Source organism: Ornithodoros turicata, unplaced genomic scaffold (assembly GCF_037126465.1).
Source record: "Ornithodoros turicata isolate Travis unplaced genomic scaffold, ASM3712646v1 ctg00000864.1, whole genome shotgun sequence".
Classification (NCBI taxonomy): domain Eukaryota; kingdom Metazoa; phylum Arthropoda; class Arachnida; order Ixodida; family Argasidae; genus Ornithodoros; species Ornithodoros turicata.
Window position 1 is genome coordinate 414,432 of NW_026999408.1, and position 18,073 is coordinate 432,504.

An 18,073-nucleotide genomic window follows, 5' to 3' on the forward strand; every position below is an offset into this window, starting at 1 on the left:
TTTAGAAGAACGTAGACGTTTAAAGAGAACGTTTTCGAAAATATGATAAGCCAATCACCCGCTTCCTTTGGAGTGGCTGACATCACCTTGCCGATATCTGATTAACTGACAGCGATATGTACTCTGAATCGTAGGGCGCTTACGATTTCATAAAACTCCCTATTGATTGGGTGTGGTAAATATAGTGCTTCGAAGGCCACGTTGTCTGCGGTCTACCAACACTTGATAACGTGGCTTCCGAAGTACCGTATCTACCGCACCCAACCAACGAATAATAAAGAGTTTTAGCAGATCGTTGATACCATGGCTTGCGTCGAACCGTATCAGCCGGAACCAATCGGGGGATAAGATTCTGAGTCACGAATCACTGCGATTGGTTCCGATAGGCACGATAACCTTATCAACGGTATACTAAAACTCACAAATAGTAAGTTTTAGTATATCTTACGCTATCGCCTTTGCGTACGTAAGGGATAGCGTGGTGGTTCTGCGCAATGCGCAAAGCTCTGTTTATGCATTGCGCGTGCGCAGAACCACCAACGCTATCCCTTACGTACGCAAAGACGATAGCGCACGATATACTAAAACTCACTATTATTCCGAGTCGTGAAGACTATCATTGGTTTCTGTATTGGGAACGTACCTTGAGATATAAATTCCCGAATTTTGCTACGTAAAGGAACCGAAACCAGAACTATACGCACTATTCGAGCGCGGAAAGAGCGACAGGCATTCCACGCGAGAGGGCCACGCGTGCTTCGAAGCGATAGGGCTGACCGTAATAGGCGGTAGAGTCAATAAATAAGCTTATTTAGGGACTCTAGTATACATGCGCTAATCTGTTGGCCAGATAGACCGCTCTCCGGCCAAGATAAGGCCGAGGTTGTGTCGTTTCTGCGCTAGAGAAGTGCGTAGTTCTGGTTTCGGCTCATTTGCATAGCGAAAATCGGGAATTAATATCTCAAGGTACGTTCACTTCTCAGGGTGTTTAATAAGGACGGTCGATTTGAATAATGACTAGCTCCAATTCTGCTATCTCGAAATTCGCAGAAAACATATAATTAATAAGTTAAGTAATCAATTTCAGCTAATTAGTCGTCCAGTAGTTGCGTACGCTGTCCTACAGGATGTCCGCCTGGCCGTATAACCCACACGAGAAAACGAAATATATGTAGCTCTAATAGCTTATCGTTTTAAAAATATAAAATCTGGGTCGAATAAAAAAATAAATAAAAAAACTGTGTAAGGTGTACTTCTTTTCGTCTACCTGATGGAATGCCTGGCCGCGATATGTCGCTCCCTTGCCTTGTTTACCCTGGAAACCAGGAATCACAACTGTCATTAGAACTGTCAACCTGAAGACGCTGAACATATTCTGTCACAAGGCGTTACAGCGCTATCACTATGGCTGATTCGCAAGCGTTCTTCCAATACTAGCCATATTTTAATTCCATACATTAGCACCGCGAAGCAACTGCAGCCACTGGGGGTGTAAAGACGCGCGTGAACAGATGGAAAAGGGTACAACAGGAAGTGGAGAGAGACAGGAGGGTTAGTGTGTGTTCCTCTGAGCCGATTTCAGGAAGAATTGTGCCGACAAACGACAGGCAAATAATACGCCGGAAAACCCGGAGAAACCCTAAGACGCGCAGTCAGGATTCGAACCCCCACACTTCTCAGTCTCTAGCACGTTCTTGGAGGTAGCACCAACGAACGGTTGCTGTATCCGCTCGACTGCGCCGCCTGCGTTCAAAAAGTGTAATGATGTAAATGAACGGAATGGATATTATCTTGAACTTTAGTGTTGTTCTCCTTCAATACGTTCATGAACTGGGGCCATCAAAATCTTAGATTGATTGTGTTCTTATGCGCCAAATTCATACTAATAAGAGCCCGGGCGTGGGCACACAAAACAGTTGAGCTTGTATATACAGGGTGTTTGCTCTAACGTGTCCAGAAATTATATTTAAAGCGAGCCATAAAAGAAAAGCGAGATTTACTGTTCTGCTACTTGAGTAAGAAACAGGTACTACTTCACTATAGTAGCACCTGTTTCTTAGTCAAGTACCTGAAAAGTAGCGCTTGTTTCTCTTTTATCGCTGGCTTTAAATAAAATTTCTGGACACGTTAGAGCAAATACCCTGTATACTAAAAAAAAAGCAACATATTTTTAGTAATGCGTAGGTTGTACACAAACTAGCTCACAAATACGCCGTTTCATATAGGCTTGAACTTACTGGAAAACAATGAGTAAGCATACTTCCAACGCATAGAGAATGACGAACGCAGAAACCCCTGCATCAAAGCGGGATACATACCAAATAAGGGAACGTAACACATATACACATTTGATTGAAACGCAACCACGAGACAAGTGATTCTCTTCCTGAGGCAGGATTGTCGATATGGGCGCTTCCTCCAGAAGCCAGTCGTAACGCACTGCATGAAGCAATTTGCTGTTGGCTCAGTTGACGTCTCCTCATCCATCTTTTCTCGGTGGCAGCAGCTCTGATGAAGTGCGACCAGGTCCCCGCTGTTGCTCTTAAGATGAAGTCGTCCTTTGCTCTTGCACAGCGAGACATAAACGTAAATAGAAAAGGGGAGGGTATGCTCACAGATTTGTTCACAAGGGCGTAAGCTACTTAGCAATGTGCATGCATGCCACTGCAAGCGGTTTTGTCGGCTGATTAATTTTTTCGCTTTATCTTCCCGCCTGGTATGCACGTACGAACACTGTGTACAGAACAGTCCACAGTGCACCTAAAGTCTCAAATATTCTACAAGTGTGGTTCTCGTATTCCGCACAGTGTGCCGGTTTAACCTGTGCGAAATTGAAGCTAGAAGCAGGTACCTTATACCAACTGGTTTATCGAGGCTTGTGAGCGTAATTGAAACGTGTCGATGTACAATGAAAAACAAACAAACAAAGAAAAAGGTCAAGAAGTATCCTGAAATGGAACGTGCACGGGGCAGGAATTTTGCAAGGGCGTCTGAGGTATTCAGGCTTCAGTGCACTTCTTAGTGCATGATATGAACCTGGCTGAAAGTATCAGGAAGCAGTCCAAATGTCTTCCAAACATAAACTCGATGTCGCCTACTCTCGTCCTGCATCGATTTTTCTACAGGTCGGTATCACGTTTTGAAATACTTTCGCAAATCTCAAGAATGCATCAACAACTCTATCACTCCATTTTCTGCATATTATTGAATGTCTCTGTGACACCACAGCGATTTATCGTATACAGAATTAGAGCATGACCTTCGCTGCCAAAGGTGTGAGTAAGAATGGGGAGGGACGTTTGCATGATCGCATAGAAATATACTTTTCAGTCATGTATGACTACCGATGTTAAACTGCTACTTATAAGGCTGCTACTGCTGCTTACACTGCACATATCATCAGGTTAATGTAATAAATTTTCTTTATATATAGTTATAAGGAGACACACATAGATCTTAATTTTGGCTGAGCAAGGAAGCATAATTACACAATCACTACCTGTGTCGAAGCAACGCAGTGCCCCCTTGTGCCCAAGTACACTCTAAAAAAAAAAAGGACTAATAAAACGGGGAGTAATTGCAGCTTCTACTCCCCTAGTCTGCCAATTACTCCCCATTTTAGTCCCCTAACCCAACATTTAGTCCCGACATTTACTCCCCGTGACTGCAAATTATCACTTAACTTCGCGAATGGTCTCCTGAATGCAACAGTCTACGTAAATATGTGCCCTTGGTCAATTTGAACGACATAAGGCTGCATAACTCAGCCAACGCAGCAATTTTCCAACCACACAGAGTAAGAAACAGTTAGCGCATCTTTCTTCGCAAATTGTGTCCTAGTATGGCGCAAGATTTTATATCACTCGATATATTACGGTTGACGGTTTGCTTCAAAGTATTTTCATGCACCAATTATGTACCTGGGACTCTTACAACAACGCGTGAAATGCGGTCTTCACTCTGTGACATTCATTTACTCCCGAAAGGGACTATTTTTTGTGGCAATGCAATTACTCCCCAAAAGGAGTAAAAATACTCCTTTTTTTTCTTAGAGTGTATAGCCCTCTTGCTTCTCCCCTATTAGTTACTCTCTCTTATCTGTTTAGAGCTTGCGCTACCACACTTTCATTGAATCTAATCTAATCGAACCCACCGGACATGGTGAAAGTCGTATTCAGTGTCCTGCTTCTACATCAACAACAACAACATAGATGAATGGATGATGATGATGATGCTTCTACAGAGAGTAGCAGAATCTCTGGTTTTTCTGCTCCTTCCTCTGTCGCGATGATATATATATATCTATATATATATTTTTTAAACTCTTGCTCACCCTCTCTCTCTTGTAAATGCCACGTATGACAACAAACACTAGTGCGTCACAAGTGTTGTCAAGCTACCGCCAGTCGAGGCTATGTGCTACCACTCAAAGGAAAACATGGCCAGGAAAACAACGCTGACTCACGGGGGGCGTGACTCGACAGAAAGTCCCAGACCTTCCGTGTCGTGGCACGCGAGTTAAGAGGTTACTCCGTTCACACCATTTTCACAGAGCATCACTCTCACCGCTTCATTGATTTCCTTTCACGCACAGCCGTGTGTACCTTCCTCATGAATGAACGGCGAACGTATATATCGCGTTTTAATGTGACAAGCAGACCTTTTGACACTGACCACTATCCACTACTAAACAGGGCATGTGCGCTTTTTTTTTTCTTGCCGGTTCCTCCTGTGATCGGGAGGTGCGTCGCTTTCCGTTGGGAATAGCCAGTTCCTCCCGCGTCCTTGAATGCGATTCCCACGAGATCGTGGCTTCCAGAGTCGCTTCCGCTGAAGTGAGCAACCTGACTGCTGCCCACTATGTCTGCCCCGGGGCCGTTTCTCCAGTGACCAGGGATTCGTTTAGCGTGCGATTTACTTCATTCCCAAATTGATGGGAAGACGCTTCGGTGGCGGGCGGATGAGATATATCTGGGAAGTCACTCGCACATTAGCACTGTTCGGTACCGGAAGGGCGCTATGTAATTGAGTGTATTCACATTAATTGTACATTCAGAGTGCATTCACATTTGCGAAAGGAATTCCAAGGAGCCCATAAGCAAGCAAGGCAGTTTACCCGTAGTTTGCGATGTATAACGCGTACCCCGTAATATTAGCGGAATTTGAAAAATGTCGGATGCATAATACCCCTGTCACACGGGCATTTCGATCCTTGTCGAATCCGATCTGCATCGAACTTCCTGAGCACGCTCGAGTTTTGACGCTGCTACACGGCCACTTTCAATGCGCATTGAATGGTTGACCTGTGCAAATGAATAAACGGAATTCATTAATTTCGCGTTTCCTATATAACAGCGATATTAGTGGTAATTTATCGTATACCGATGAGAGCATCATTTGTAGCTTCGCGCGCATGTCCGTCTTAAGTTATGACAGTTCACCGGGGTCGAGGATGCAAATGGCGGCCATCGAGCCGTATTGAAATTCTCAATCCTGTTATGGGAACTGTCTCGAGTCAAGCAGGATCAAAGTTCGATCCTGCTTGGAAGCGGCTGTGTAGCACCATCCGATCTGCATTGGGTTCAAGCAGGTTCGGTCGAGCAGGATCGAAAATGCCCGTGTGACAGGGGTATAACGCGCACCACGGGGGTGAAAATACCGGCACTATTATAGTGCACGGAAACCGTAAACTGTACCTCACCGTGTCCACAGTAATCGAAATCCGTGCGGCGACTGAGTACTATTTATTGCACTCATCGCAGAGCAGGCACAAACGAACTTAATGCTTACTTGAAGGCATCGGAGTTTGTGTTGGAGAAGAGTTCGGGTTCAGCAGTCTCACATGCCTTCTCAACAGCGCTAGCTTTATGAAATGAGTTTAAGATCACTGACACTTCGATTTCGTCCCACCCTTCTCCGACCGACTTCGCTACCTCGGCAAGCCTGTCCGCTCGTCGTGTACCCGTGTTTGCCTGTCTATTACTCCCCCCCCCCCCCCCCCACACACACCTCCCAATTTTTCCTGAACATGGCTCATAAACGAACGATTTACGCCCATAGCACGCCAGTGGACCAAGGCTATAAAGAACAGGAGTTGAACGGCATCTCTGAACGGCTTTTCCGGGACAAACTCCGATGTCTATATATAACGCGGTTGGTGATTGATGTCTGCAAGACACAAATTCGCTCATGGGTCGACACCTTTACGTTTCCAAATCAAGGTGTGTGCGATATCGCATAAAATGAAACGAATCCATTATTATCGATTAAATGTTTTCAGTGATTTATGAATGGATGGATGGATGAATCTTTAAGGTAAAAGAAATGATGGATTCTCCTACAGACTTGGACCTGCTACGGCTACATAAAAGCGCTAGCACATGTTTCGTGCAGCTCGGATAATTGCATTTTGTGATGATGTAGTGTTTAAAAGAATTTCTTTGTAGTGCTCAAAGGGCGTCGCAAAGTATTTTCAAAATATGGAGGCATCTTGCAGCAGTTTTTTGAAAATCATTCTGGAGGGTTTATAGTAGTCTCACAGATCCAGAAGAGTCGCCTACCTCTTGATACCAGTCTCTTTTCAACATTACACTCATTTCAATATAGGCACACACACGTAATTTTTGCGTAGGCACTTTTCTAAAGCAACTAGCAAACAACAACAACAAATAAATTAATGATAATGAATGGCGAAATTCGCCACATAAGGTGCGGCCCACTACCCCAAGGCACAATGGGCAGGATGAGACGTGTCCTGATGACGAGGTGATGAACGATGCTAAATAGGGTCGATAGTCAGTGGAGTCAGTAAGACATCAGAACGGTAGGCAAAACCACAGCACACAAAAACACACACACAGCACACTGGTACGCAGGCACATCATAGGGTAGAGAGGAGACCTGTGTCCCGGACAAAAATCTTAAAATACTCAAGAGCTTGACGATGGCCGATGGCGATGGCCGAGAATGGTAATGCAACTAGTACGAACCCATTTTCTATGTCAGAAGTATAGTCTGGTACAGTACCGCTTGGGAAAAGTCACAGCAACCGAAAACGAGAAATCGGCTACCCCAATGGCAATGTCTCCACGATGCCGTGGGCGGCGGTTTTTGAACGATATTGCCCATAGAAATAGATCTGGCACGGAAAACAGGCTCTTTGTGATTGCTTTGTTTGTTTTGCTAGAGGCTTTAGAAAGGTGCATACGCAAAAAAAATCCGCGGCGAATAACAAGAAGGAAGTGACTCTTCTAAGCTTGAGAGTCTACCTGTGAGATTACCTAGGAAGCTACTGAGATACAACTATAGAATGGTTATACATAAAAAATAATAAGCAAAATAAAACTGGCGACGCCTAAAGGTACGTAACGAGGAAGTTAGAACTTGTCTCCTATTCATGTTCGTATCGCTGTTTTACAGCAATCGTACATTGATGAAATTAAAGGAACGGAATGGGGTTGCCAAGCCATTCCAGGAGTGGGAATTGACCATACCTTTTCATTCCGAGGAATTGAAAGGAATGGAATTATCACAAATCTCCATTCCTCGGAATGGAATAGGAATGGAATGGGCGATTCCATTCCGCAACCCTGCTGTCTACTGATAGGTGTTCCAAAGTTCTCTGTGGTCCGGACGAATTTTCAACGCACGGGCCCTGCATCAACCTAGTTGGGATAGAACGAAAAGTTCTCCCGTGCTGCCCCCACTTATTTATTGTCGTCTCAATGCTGACATTTGTCACTATATTGGTCTGCCCTTATTGGCAAGTATCCGAGCATCCAACTGGGTGCGAGAAGGCCAGGCAGTACTTTTACGGTACTTTCCTTTGCCGTGAATGCCCATAATCGGTTCATTGCTCACTCCTGTGAATAAAACATGATAGTTCTTATCGAAATATTGATGGTTGTTGAGCTGGACATTTAGAACTTGGAATGCCGCCAGCACCATCTTGTGACGACGCGGAAAGAGTAAACAGGCGTTTCTTGTAAGTACAAGGCATGAAACACAAGCGTATCAACGTGTACTAGATAACGTTTCAAATGTGTCCGCTACAGGCGATTAAAATAATCACGAAGGAATTACAAGGTCAGTGGCACCGCGGTCGTATACCGTTACGAATCAGGAGGTCACAAGGGCGCTGGTTTCGTCGGTTGACTAGACACTTAACTACAACTGAATCAACATTCGGAGGTATAACCTGTCCCTCACTGCTTGTATGGATATTCGACAAATCATAACGCAGAGTGCAACGCGCTTTTTCGAGCGCATTTGAATATGGCAGGCGGTTGCTGTCCAGAGGCCAGCATCAAATGCAGCCGCGTACGGCCTTATACGCACGACCTACATCTCATGAGTTGAGTTGATTTGAGTTGGGTTGATAAGAAAAAAAAAAAGAAGAAGAAAAAAGGAGGAAATAAGCACTCATTACGAAAGCCAGCTATTCCAGATCACTTCGAGAAACGAAAATGGCTAACTACAATAAGGACAATCAGTGACAAAGACACTCAGTCAGTCAGTCACTCACTCACTCACACACACACACTATATCTCCTCATCCTCACCCTATAGCGCACTTTGCATAGAAGCGGGTGGGGATATGTTTATTATATAGAAAAATAGGAGGAAAAGGTTAGCTTGCGCTACCGCGGCTTGCTATTCCCTGAAAAAAACAAAAAAACAAAGAAAGACAAAAGAAAAACAAACAAACAATATGGAAAACAAACACTAACTTTTCTAACACTAAGAGCCGAGCAAACAACCAAACCTCATAATAGCTTCGAAATTAAGGCAACACCTGTTAGATAACGTATACACTGTCTACAATATCTCGAATTACGCGACAAATGACGCACTGTATACCTGATTGCCCAGGGCAGGAGACAATCAAGATCAACATGACCTTGCAACGAGCCACAGTTATCTTGGCTGGAGATCGATGCGATTGCACACGGACCGCTGCTTTAAAGGAGGGGAGGTGGGGGGGGGGGGTCGCAATTTCCAGTTGGGCATATAGCGGTAGCGCATTTGAAAGGCGCTCCCATTACGGGAATTGCTTAGAGCCAATTACGCTCCCGGTGGTCTTTATGACCTCTGTTTACTCAGCCGTTATACATTGCCGTTGCGTTTAAAGTAAACGGAGAAGGAAAACGTTACGGCGGAATGCGAACATGCGTTTCGACTATTTGCAGTGCCGTGCAGTAAATTTCAGGGTCAGGGTTTTCCTCCATACATTTTTTTAAAATTTACTTATCAACTTATCAGGGTCAGGAGACTGGGATGGGGAGTAATGGAGTAATGGCAATCTAAGGGACTAGAATTTCAACAGATTTACTCTTTTCTTTTTTTTGTAGAGTGTAAAGGAGCAAAACGAGTCTTGAGACTCAGGATCTGTAGTATGGAGGCTTACAACCTTTGAACGCCTTCCCGCACTGGTATTAGTCAGTTAGTTAGTAATCTAAGAGAATAAAGTAAACCTTGGAGCTATCAGCGACCCACCATGGGTGCAGCTCGCTTGGCTTTCTCACTGGTATTATAATGTCTACTTTCATATACAGAAACACAATTCATAAAATAAAAAAAAGACGTTGAACACATATCTTCCGTATTTTTTCTATAATCAAACTCAACGTTAAACACAAGCAAGGCTTACCTCTTATCACGTGCTACTTATCATTGTTCAGTGTCTGACGTAAATGCTGCTGCCGCGAGCACCTAAAAAAATAAATAAATCGCTATAAAGAGATCACTGCTCAATGAATAGTGTGCGATGCTAAAGCACATTTACGCCTGGTTCACGAAAATTATAGGGTTGCGTGTTGCCCAACTCATGGAGCGGCGATACGTGCGCCATATAATAATGCTGCCCACCAGTTATCGGGGACATTGCGGGCGAAGTAGCGCGATAAGTAACCATGATACCGGAATTAAAGCGAGGAAAGGACAGCTTTATGACCGAGCACCAATTTATGAGACCAGCTTCCTCACACAAAGGAATCCTGGTATCTCCTCGTCTATCTTGGGTGTTTTTGAGATTTGTTTTCTATTTTTTGCATTTTTAGTCCTCACGGCCATTCTGCGTTCGTTTGGTTCGGCGCAAATCGCGACGCGGTTGTACAGGCTTCTAGATAAAATTTTAAAAAAAAAGGAAGAGAAAGAGAAAAAAAAAGAAAAACGTATTGCGGTTATTTCTAGGAAGAACTCTCTTTCATGATTTTTGGTGTCGTTTTCTTTTCTTTTTAGGCGAACAGTGGACGGAATTTGGGGAGTCTCAACTTTGTGAGCTTCGAACGTCCTGGGATGAGAAAGCCGCTGAGAGAGAGAGAGAGAGAGAGAGAGAGAGAGATTTGTGCCTCCGTTACCCTATGCACTTTCGAGCTGCAAGAATGCACGTTTGTCACACTTCGGTTTACTAAAACAATTCGATGATTCTCGCTTATTCACAAGCACCGTTCTGCCAGCTCCCGTGGCATAGTGGTTAGGATGATCGCTTTCCACGCCGAGACTGGGAGGTGACCCGGGTTCGAATCCTGTCACCGGCTGTGCTGTCTGAGGTTTTCCCTGGGGTTTTCCGAAGACTTTCCAGACGAATGTCGGCACAGTTCTCCCTGAAGTCTGCCCAGGACGCATACTAACCCCCCTGTCCCCCACTCCTGCTGCTGTATACTCTCTCAATCTCTCCACGTCTGTACGCGGCTCATAGCCACAGTTGCTTCGCGGCGCTAACACGGAATTAAGAAAAGGTACTGTTCGTATTATTGTATTATATTGGCAAAGGAATGACAAGGGGGTGTAAGCCCTCATCAACATAAATGCCTGCTACTCTATACAGCGCTTATGAGGTAATGAAGTAACTGAATAAAGCAAGCTGACTGCCTAAAGGCCGACGAAACGTAACTTAATACCTACGTTGTCACATGGGCAATCTTCAATGATCATTGAAACCAACGGTCATTGAACATGTGTGCAGCGCCATCAAGCGCGTACCGTGTCAACCTGTCATAGAGCATTCGATCGAATGCGCTTGCAGAAGTTGAAACGTTGCACGCTTGGTGGCGCTACGCGTATGTTCGATGGTCATTGGTTTCAATGATCATTGAAGATTGCCAGTGTCACAGCCTGGGTATAACAAAGCGAGAACTGAAGAGCCCAAGCCCGAAGAGTGAAAATACATTGCCTGCCCCCGACGTCTCGAAGGAAGGATATCAGTGGATGGGCAATCCAGTTTACTGTGGTGAACTCGTTCATTCAGTTCAGTTCGGTTCACTGAGTCGTTCAAAAGAACCGTTCACGTCTCCGTGACGTCGTAACATCATGAGACCAACTGCAACGGCGAGGTCGGCGGCCAGCTCACTGAAGTTGCGTGAGATTTCTACGGCGCGCCAAGCCTGCGCCTTTCGGAATACGTCGTCTGATACCTGATTGTGTATGTTTTCTGGAACTATATTGTGACGGCAGCTACATCTTTCAAACTTTCAAGGCATCCGCTTTTATTTGCCTGTGTACAGGGCTGAACACGTCCGACGTGTCATTGATGTGGGCATATTATGTAAAAATGTGAACTGAATTGATGAACACGCCGACATGTTTGCTCAATGAATACTGCGCTAAATCTGACAGTCACATGCCGGCCATATTGGGGGGGGGGGGTTATATTTATTAGACGAAAAGGAAAAGGAAAAAAAAACTGGGAAAGGTCAGCCAAACGGGACGTCGGCTTGCTATTCCAGAAATAAGAAATAATAATAAATAAATAAAATGAAAAGATAAGAATTAAAGAAAGAAAGAAATAGGAAGGAATAAGAAAGAATTAAAGGAAGAAAATTAAGAAATAAGAAATAAAGAAAAATAATTTGGAAATAATGAAAAACTAACAGATGATCAAAGAAGGATGAGGTAGATTAATGGCCATATTGGTCATATATGGTAATAAGTGACAAGCGAATGTAGGTTTGGGACCGTGTCTCGCTGTCTCACGAAGAAAAGAAACCATTCATTCGGTTGCACTGTAATTATCTCGTTGTGTACATGTTTTCAGACCACTTCGTACATATTCGCCCCGAGATCGAATGGTGTCGGCGCGTTGCGCAGAAACGATGAACTACCGTAGTGTTCTTTTAGACGTTTATTTTCCGCGTTCAGTGCAGTAAGTGGAGCATTGGATAACTGAACAGTATCGTACCATCGTGGCACAAGTCATCTTCCGGTGAATATACACAAGAATTACGGAAAAGAACTATCAACTGCGAACATCGGCCGGCGTGTTATCCACACTAGAAGGCTGTATATTGAAACAACCCATTCTCGTTTGTACCCTCCGAAATGTATGTCCCAATGGACAGTGTCGCCCCCTATAGGTCGATCTCGCAGCGAATATCCCTCGCCCTCTTGAGCCGACGCCTAACTAGCTTAGCTCCTGCGCATGTGTTCAACACTGCTTTGCCAGTCTTACAGCGGCGAATGGCCACACGCCAACTGGAGAAAGTAGAAACGGTGAAACGCGGCGAAATGGAGAAGTATCGTTGGTATCGTGCGTGGACTGTTGTGAACTGGTGAACGAGTACACTCGTCGACAATGAACAAGTTCACTAGTTCTGAGTGTCGTGACAGACTTGTAGCCGCGTTAGGCCGGGTTGACAATCGACCCTTCGGAGTGCCGAAGGTGCTGGGCCCATGGCCAATGAGCACTAAACTGCCAGCTTTGCGAGCCGTTACACAGTTTTTAAGGGACACCAAGCTGTTAGATGGGCTATGACCTGTCTGTGGCGTTCGTCGCCGCTTCGCGACATCTCCAGTGGGTGATGGTGGATGTGTCTGGAACTCCTTTCCTTAGGTGATCTGGGGTAGCCGGCCCTCGTGATGAGGGCTACAATCCCCATTTTTTTCTTTCTTTCAATCAATCAATCAGCAAGCTCATACAGTTTATCCCGATGATTCGTTCGGTCTGAAGTGTTCATTCACGAACGACACATTCTGTGTCCCGCTGATTCAGTGCATCCAGAGCACGCTGCGCATGGAGTGGGAAGCAATCGCCAAAAATCGGCAAATTGTTAGAGGGACGTCTATTCGGTGCTTAGAGCTAGGACTTTTCGTTGAGCCTTTTGTTATGTTTATGAGCGAATATTGTGAAGCTCCGCAAACGTATCTTTCGTATTAAATTGATACAGTTCGAAACAACATAGACAACGCATACACATGGTATAGTACTCATAGCATTTTATACACACAAGTAACAATAGTCCGTAGAATAGGTTTGTAGATGCTGTGCCATTGGCAGTTCAAAGCGTAATTAGGTTCATAGAATGATTCTGATGAACACTGTTCATTTTCAAACAACCGAGGGGAAAGTGTCTGTGCCGTCCCTAATGGTGGTCTGCCTCGGCCAGTTCTCGTTGTGTATGCACGGTTTGGTAAGGCATCATAGTTGCGCGTGACGTATACCACGCCCTTCACGTATCGCGCGAAGAGCGCCGTGCACGTGTTTTATCACGTGGCCTTCTCGACGTGTGCCCCGCCCCCTCGTTAGCTCGTAACGCGTGCAAGCGATTAAGCCTCCCTGGTTCTTTATGCTACCCACGTGGGTTTGTTTTGGCGCGCGCCCAGGGTGGTTCGCTGTAGAGCCGCTATAGGATACGACACGAATGTGAAAAATGACCATTACCAACAATGCAGTTACTCCCCATTTCAATATCTTGATGCGACACGCGCTTCTCAGTACCGAAAATAGCCACTCAACTAAGACTAAATATTCATGTATTTAGTCTCAAAAGGGACTAATGATTGTGGCAGTGCATCTGCTCCCGAATAGGACCGAAATTATTTTTTTTTTTTTTATTAGAACGGATAGACGATTTTAAAAAGATGCGCGCGCCATCAAGCGCGCGGCGCGAAGCAGCATGGGAACTTTGAGGGACATTGCTCTGTCGTCTACTTTGGTAATGGTTTACCGTGGCTGACGCTGCTGCTGCGCACACCGGGAATGTTGTAGTTCTTCCTCTACCTCCGCCTCTGTGGCCGTCTCATAATGCTTTAAGGCTCTCTAAGTTCCCATGAGCCCTTGCGTACCACAGGTGGCGCTTGCATAGGTAGCTCTCCTGCTTGATGACAATACACAGGTGGCGCTTGCGATCCCAATGAAGGCTTCTGAGGGATCTCAGGCGGTTGCTGTTTCGTGGTCTATTTTTGACGCGTGTGTATCGTCATCAACCAGGAGAGCGGTAGTCTCATTTGGACAGACAATAACTTTACGTTGCAGTCCTACAAGCTAGATAACAACACTCTCTAGGAGAGTTTGGCTTTTCGTACTGACCCCCATACCAAGCGAACGATCCAAACACGGGAGAGCCGCTGCAGAGTGCAGTACGGTCCTAGCGTGCTGGCTAGAACATGATCGAAGCTCGATGTGTGAACGCTTGTCCCATCCTTACAGTTGGCGATACAAGTCTATTCGCGCCGCAAGAAACGCTTCCTTCGTACAAAGTTGTTGGTGTGGGCAATAACTCGTTGATGCGGAGCGCCACGGAAGGATTTTGATCCCGTCGGTGTCTGTGTGGGAGAACCCGATAGCGTCGACCTGCAACTATTGTTATTCAAACTGTTTATTGAAAGCTTGACAAGGCGGGTTCGCCGGGAAACCGTGCACCGGGGTACGTTCACCGATATCCGTCGGAAGCCGTCTATCACAGTCGTCTTCGCAGCCTAGAATTTGGCGTCACAGCGGAGGACTTTCCGGGTCATGGCTATGCGTCTCGGTGTAAGCTACTTCCTAAGTGTAATGGATATCCCGAATGCCCCATAATGAAATGTAGCTACGTTACAATATATACGTCAAACTCCTTTATAGCGAACACCTTTTTAACGAAAATTCCACTACAGCAAATTTTTTTGCGGTCCCGCTGGAGCCTATAGGTCCAATAATGGACATCCTTTTTAACGAAAATACCTTTACTGCGATTTTTTTTTGCTGTCCCCTGAGTTTCGTTGTAAAGGAGTTTGACTGTATTCCTGGTATGTGGTATGGGGTAATAACAAGAACATCAACAATTAAATGATGAAAAACGATGTCATGGGATGTTTCGGCGCTTAGGATGCGGGACTCAGTTCATGTGGCTTGATGTGATTTGATTAGATAGCCCGACATGAACGGCGAATGTAGCCGGGCAAAGTCTTACGGTAGGCACTGCGCTGCAAAACGATCAGCGCAGGTCGTTTTCGTGCAGTACACCAGTGTGAGTTCAGTGTAGAAACGAGCGGAACGGCCAATGAAACGTGATGCATATTGCACTAAAGCGTCCACTGTAACATGCATACTTAAGGGGGTGTACACCTTTCTGCACTACAGCGACTAGTGGAATTCACCATTAGAGTTCGTTCAGTAGGCCTGTGACTGTTAAAAAAGTCATAAGTGAACGAAGAGACAAGCGATGATGTGTGGGATTGCGCCAAAGTCCAATAATTTTGGAATCACTGAACGGCGTGATGTCGATGTTTTCGAAGGTGTATCGTATGGGTAGTAAAGTGAACAAATGTTCCGCATGTTTCCTCTTGACCACGAAGAACTCACCCGTCGCTCCTTCTAAATTACAGACACAACAATTCAGGCACATATGTGAACACTGCGAGGTCATGAATGCGTGTAGTTAAGGTGTGTCAAACCGAAACTGTCACAGTATGTACTGTATGAACTCTGTTGGTTGCGCCCGTGACATATGCGTAAACGATGTTGTAATGTACCCATGTATATAAAATAATAATTAATAAGCTCCGGGTATTGGTCTACAGTATTTTGTTCTACATTATACAGCTGAGTCTTTGAAGCTCATTTCGTAATTGACTGACAATTTCTTGTATCTTGTGAGTGAACACGGTTACGTTTTGTTGTTACACTTCCAGGTGTATCGATGATTTTTGAGTGGGACACTATCACACTACTCTAACGATAATTAGTAGTAATGCGATCATAATTATTGCTTCGGGAGACGTCTCACCATGTCGAAGGGACGAGCTGTCAAATATTTTCTCCCACTTCGTGTTTGATTACTAGGCCATGTAAGTAGGCCCGGAAGAAACAGATAAATAAAATGACCTGTGTGACAGCATGATTACAGCTTGCTTTCTGGCGCCTGAAGCAGTTTATTTCTCTTTCCTTCGTGCTTTTATATTCATGCGAAGCATTTTTTACCTGTGAGATAATTAAAGAACTGGTAGGCAACATTTACACGTAAGCTGAGTCTGTTATACTTTACATTCAGACCTTCCTGTACTTGTTACGCCTAAACGTCCCGTAAATGGCCGGCAACTTCATTGTAACTTTGGGATGGCTGACTCTGCAAATCGTTTACTGAAACCAACAGTGGAGAAAACGAAACACATCCTCATGCATTACATAAGATATGCGCCTCAGAGAGCTAAATTGATATCCGTCCTCGACCATTTGGACAACAGAAATTTTGTCATCATGATGGTGCTGGGCGTTTGGGAACCCAAGAAGACGGGGTCGCAGAGTTTTCGGCACTTGTAACATTTATACTGAGCTGTGCTATAGAGACACTGTATTAGATTCGTGTGCAAGGTATTACCGAGTTCCTTGTTCAGCTTTCCATATTTTACACTTGGCCATGGTGATTCGTTGGACATGCGACAGCTTTGGGAGTCGTATATGCGTCAGGGGGAAGATGCTGTGTTAGGATACCGTTGTAGCTTTCCCTTTTTGGGAGACGGGAGTGTGGTTCAGTCTGAGAGTAGCACAATTCGGGTGACGCGTTGTGTCTCAATCGTTCTTTTCTCTCAACGTAATTCAATTCAGTTAAGATCTCTCTTACCCATTCTTACAGGTGTATTCTTTTTCTCCGTCTTAGTCTAATGAGATCTATCTTTCCTTGTACGTCAAGCGAAATCACTCGTCCTTGCCACCAGTGAGGATTGAACTCACGACCCCTGGTTGACAAGACCAGTGCTCTGCCACTGAGCTATAGCGGCGCACCACGCCACCATGCGGTAACCTCGCCAATCATTTTGGCGGTCACTGTGGTACAGGGATCATCTTAATGAAGGCTACTGAAAGATGCTCGGACGTTTTTTTTTTTTTGTGGAGGGTACTTTTGTGGGGCCACTCACTCCAATCCAAGAGCAAGAGAGACTGCACACCCCTCCCTCTCCTGTACCGACGCCATCTTTCCCCTCCCTCTTTCACTTTCCATTTTCTCACTCACCCAGATGCACCGAGCCGTCACTCATAAGCAGGCCGACCGTATCACCCCTAGAGTGACTCCTAGTGACTCTAATCACCCCCAAACACTTCCAGCCAAGTGATCGGCCTTATGCCGTGTTTGCATCCAAAAAGGCAGACGGAACGCGTGCAGGGGACAGCACACCAGTGAATCTATACCATGACGACATCATCTAGTCAAGTCACCGATGAAGATGTTTTCGTGTTGTAGTATCAAATAAACGTTTATTACACGTCATTTTATAAATGCTTCTGGTCGACTTTGTCCCGTCCTTTGACTATCCTTTTCAATAGCTGCTTGGCGGGCGGTCTCTTGTGTCCTTCCATGCGCGAGAGCGTTATTATCTTGCTCTGCAAAGACGAGTCTCGCAGGCTCGATCGGAACGCTTATAGGCCCGTGTCTCTATTGAATACGGACTATAAGATTATTTCTAACGCGCTATTGCAACGAATTTCTCCTGTTTTGGGCCTTGTTATTCCTCCTTGGCAGGCCTGCGCTGTCCCCGGACGGTCCCTCCAGCTCCACGCTTCTGCGTTGCGTGACGCCCTTTATTGGGCTCATAGTCGCATCCAACCTGCAGTTTTGGCCTCTTTTGACCAAGAGAAGGCTTTCGACAGGGTGCACGGGTGCACCACGGGTGCACCACGGGTGCACCACGGGTACATGTACCAGGTCCTGCACGCTTTTGGTTTCCCTGTTACGGTTATTGACTGGGTCAGAACTCTGTACGCCGGAGCTTCAGCTACGATTGGGCTAAATGGGGCTCTGTCTGACCGTTTTCCAATAAAGTCCGGTGTGCGGCAAGGTTGCCCTTTGTCTCCTGCTCTCTACGCCATGGTCTTTAGCCC

The 18,073-nt window shown here is 45.3% G+C and overlaps 1 long non-coding RNA gene and 1 other non-coding gene across 2 annotated transcripts in view; one reads left to right on the plus strand and one right to left on the minus strand.

The window, feature by feature from the left end:
• The window catches only part of LOC135375479 (uncharacterized), a 159,673-nt gene that overhangs the window by 117,543 nt on the left and 24,057 nt on the right, over window positions 1-18,073 (plus strand). The window lies entirely within an intron of this gene.
• On the minus strand, window positions 16,903-16,974 carry Trnat-ugu (transfer RNA threonine (anticodon UGU)). Its single transcript has one exon. It is a non-coding gene; the product is annotated as a tRNA-Thr (tRNA).